Here is a 4502-nt window from a genome sequence, read left to right as displayed (position 1 = left end):
ACAAAATGTAACAATTTCAATGTTATTAACTGTTTGTTTAGTTAAATTGAGGATTTTGCTATTTTTGGCATGCTTCTTCGTGTCTGGTGATGTCGCCACGGCCGACAGCTGTTTTGCTGAAGTTGGTTCAATCTGTCGAGCCCCGTCAAATTCTACTTTCAACTTCTTGTGCTTTTTTTCGGTCAATTTCAGGTAAACATGAAAGTGTTAAAATGGAATCATCATATAAAGAGATTTATAGCAAAGGAGGCTTAGATTTGCCTTTGAATGTGGCGTAAATTGCCTTGCTGATACCTTTTGAGGTTATAAGTATCATGGCATGATACTCGATGATGAGAGGCAGGAAGGAGAATGGCTTAAACTGAGAAAAAAAAGACTTGAACTCGTAATACTGAACGTAGTTTAGGTAGTCCTGAAAACATTGCGCAGTGACCCATGATCCTCAAAAAAAAAGGAAAAAAAAAAGCCTTCCAGCGATGTTACTATTTCTTTTCAAGGACGAGTTTATTGGTGCTAATGAATGGGTATTTGTGCTGTAATGTTTGTGTTTGTAGCGTGATTGACAGCTGGTTGGCCACGTCTCCTTCATCCAGGGCCTTCCCTTTTCACTGATTACTGTGTCAGTGTGTCTGCATCACACAGACACAAACACACACGTTATGCAGACACATGAGGGGCTGGGGGTTGGGGGCAGCACCGTGGTTCTCCCATTAGGCCGAGCTGGAAAAAAACCACAACAAAACACACACAAACAAAACAGCACCACATACGCGCTCATGCATATTGAAATGCAGGCATGTATGTGTAATATGCATCTGATTGAATGTCTTTGAGAGCATAAATATGTGTCTGTGTGTGGCCGTTTGCTTTGTGTATGTTAATGGTCAGCCTCAAGGTAAAATGCATTAGTATTCAGTGATGATGCTGGTCGTTCTAAAAAGCTCTCATGGTGCCAGTGAACTCTCCCGCTTTCTCTGTCTCTCGCTCACTCTGGCTCCAGTTTTTCAAACATGCTATCATATTCTCCGGCCCCTGTGGATGGGTTTATAATTAAAAGTGCTCCGGCTCTTCTAATATGAGTGGTATGGCTGTGATTTAGACTACATGGCACAGACTGATCAGATAAAGCCAGAGAGTTGTGCTTCGTTGCAGCTAAGCTTATTCACACTGAGAGCGCTGATCCCCTCTCGCTTTCTCTCCGCCATGTTTTCCTCTTTAAATCTTGCTCTTGTGCTTTTCTCTTCTTTTTTCCTCTCTCTCTCTGGATGCCTTTTAGGCCTTTGCTCCTATTGGTCATCACTTTGTGTTTGGTTTTTCTTTTACACCTTTTGAGTAAACCTCCACCTCTTTTTATACCTAAATGCAGATGTAATTGTGTTACGAGCTCAGTGACGCGCAGACAGTGTTTGCGGTGCATGCACACTAGGTGCATTTCAGATTTTCTGATGCTTGAGTTTCTGTCTTTTCAAGCAAAGTTCTAGAGAATCGCTTAGCCTGTGTGCAAGTGATTTTACGAGGGCATAAAAATGCTACTGGGTTATTGTTTTCAAATAAAAGACACACAAAATGAAACTAACTAGGTATTTATTTCTTTAAAATAAAAATACAAATGAGTTCATGCAGAACCTGTTGTTAAACAAACCCCCACCCCCACCCACTTCCTGTCACAGCTGATCGTAGGTTCAACAAGCACACTAACTGTGTGCACACATTGCGTTTCTACTTTGGAGAGAAACTCATTTAGTTCATACAAATGTAGAAAAAGGAAAAAAGTTTGAGCTCTTGCTTTTGAAATTAAGGCATTTGAAGAAGATGGTGCTTGTAGCAAAACAGTCCTGCTTCACAGTGAAAGAATACCAGCAGACTGAGAAAAGCTTGTGCTGATGACGGTGCTGACACCAAACTTTCCAAATGCTCTCATCTTGTTTGTTATTATCAGCCTTAATGGCATTTTTCTCATCTTATGAACTGATGAATGAATGAACTCTGTCAGGAGGTGTGAGTGAGGCCTTCTTCTTAATCCATTATTCTCTGATGTCATTGATAAGTACATATCATATGTTTCTGTAAGTATAATGCCTGGTGGTGGTGGTAGTGTGTGTGTGTGTGTGTGTGTGTGTGTGTGTGTGTGTGTGTGTGTGTGTGTGTGTGTGTGTCTGATGTCGGTGAGTTTGAAATGTGATTCTCTCCTTGCATCTCCTTCTCACCTTTTCATCCCTCTATACCCCTCATCCCCTCTCTGCCCTTCTCTCCATCCTGCCATTCATACCCCCTCTCCTCTCCTTTGCAATCTTCTCCAGCTGCCCCCACCCTCACCCTCCAACCCTGTGTGACAGACAGGGTGTCCTCACCTTGTAACGATCAGTGACATCCAATATGTTTGGCTTGGGATCATCCCCTGTGTGTCCATTGTGCGTTGTGTTAAACGCTTTATTGATTAGCCATGAGTTAATTACGAATTACATCAAGACTGTGTGTGTGTGTGTGTGTGTGTGTATGTGTGTGTGTGTGTGTGTGTGTCTGTGTGTGTGTGTGTCTGTGTGTGCTGTGTGTGCGTGAGTGTGTGTGTCTGCGTGTCTGTGTGTGCTTCTGCAAGAGCCATCCTATAGGCCTATAGGCAAGCATCTCAACATTACCATGTTACATGAGTCACCCCTGCCCCTTTTCCCATTAACACCCATGCATTTATGACATTTCCCAGTTATAGTTATAAGCACTTTAAGGTCATGCAATATTATTATTATTTATTTATCTTTGCTCCGTGATTGTGTAGTGAGAAGTGAGAAGGGTTTGCTGCTATTTTGCACCCTGGACACTTAATTGTGTGGAGTCCAGAAGTTGACACACCCTGTGCAAAATCCACAGCAGACCTCTGGAAGCTAATGTATTCTGGATTTAAGCTCCATTGTAAAAAAAAAAAAAAGAAAAAAGAAAAAAAAAGGAACATGCACCTGACCTGCTCTGCTGCAGCTCTGCAACACAACCCCTCACATCTGACTTCTGCCAGTTATAATCCAGTTATCATAATAATAATAATAATAATAATAATAATAATAATAATATCTTTGCAATCTGCAACTGCAAGCACTTTTTCCAGCCTTTCCCCCCCTCCTTTTTATCCCGTGTCAGTTTCTCTTTGACATTGCCGTGTACTTTGCAAAAAGAAAAAAAAAAAGAAGAAGAAGAAGGAAAAAAGGAGCGAAAAAAAATCTTTATCAAATCCCCATTCTGAGGCTTTCAATAAGGCAGGCCATTACCTCACTGGCGCTTTTGTTCGGCCTATACAAGAGAGAACAAAATGGTTATTCAGGAGGACGCTTTAGATTTTTATTGTGGGCTCGCTATTCACAAAGAGCACCGTTATTGTATTAAAAAGAACCATCTGTGGCAGAAACAATGGCTTCAAATTATCTGTGAATACCCAGTGAACAAAATATAAAGCTTTTTCCTGCTCATTATGTGGGCTAAGCTAGGGGGTGGAAGATAGGAGAGGAGAGGCACAGACTTTGCTATAACTGACTTTTGTTGTTCTTGCTTGCATTCTTCTCCTTTTTAAATCGGCCCCCTTTTCACATTGTGTGTCGCCATAAACGGCTTTTTCTTGTTGCAGGGCTAGCGGAGAGGAGACAGCGGAGAGCTCCAGACAGACGACGGGGCTGCACGCCGGGATCTGCACGCCGACAATCGCGCACCGAAAGCGCACGGACTACCAGGTGTTGGTGGTTGGTGGCTCGGGTCGGGGGGGATACGAACGGAAAGTGCGGGCTGGGTGCCGGCGACTGGAGCTCTGCCCCGGACAGGCTGAGGCTCCATCAGCGGTGGGAGAGATAGACACGAAGGAGGCTGAGCGACATGGCAACTTGTTTAATTTCTGCCAATCAAGACGAGAGGAAGACAACTCCCAAACTGGCAGTAAGTTGGAGTGCGGCGGAGTGGAGAAGCCCTGTGCGTGTTGGTGTGTGCGTGTGCGTGTGTGTGTCAGTGTGTGTGTGTATAAAACAGTGTTGTGGAATGACACTGCCTGGAATCATGAGCTTGACTGACTGTCTGTGTTGTTGTTGGCCGGTTTGGTTTTCGTGTAGCTCAAAAATCATTTACATTTAAAAATTATTTAAATTGATTTAGCTTGATAAAAATATAATAACACGTTCTAATTTTTTATTTTAAAAACTCACGAGTATCATAGTATTTGCTCTGAGCTGTGTTCCAAACCAACCCCAGCTTATTGTTGTTACTTACAGGCTTAATTTACGCGCCTCTGTGCTTACTGTATTCGGACCGCCATAAATTTACAGTAAATCCACGTTTACATTTTACTTACATTTCACATTTTCTTACATTGTATCTTCTTTTTTTCATAATTCCTCGATGTCTTTTATGTTTAATGACATCAGTTCAGTTTTGCAATGTCTTTAAACTTTAGAAGCTTCACCATATAATCGAATTTATTTAATTCACTTTGACATTTTTAGTTCTGTCATTTAAAAAATCAACAGCAAATC

The sequence above is a fragment of the Haplochromis burtoni genome, unplaced genomic scaffold, assembly GCF_018398535.1.
Source record: "Haplochromis burtoni strain Fernald_Lab_line unplaced genomic scaffold, NCSU_Asbu1 Contig_53, whole genome shotgun sequence".
Lineage (NCBI taxonomy): Eukaryota > Metazoa > Chordata > Actinopteri > Cichliformes > Cichlidae > Haplochromis > Haplochromis burtoni.
Note: the sequence above shows the minus strand (reverse complement) of the source record.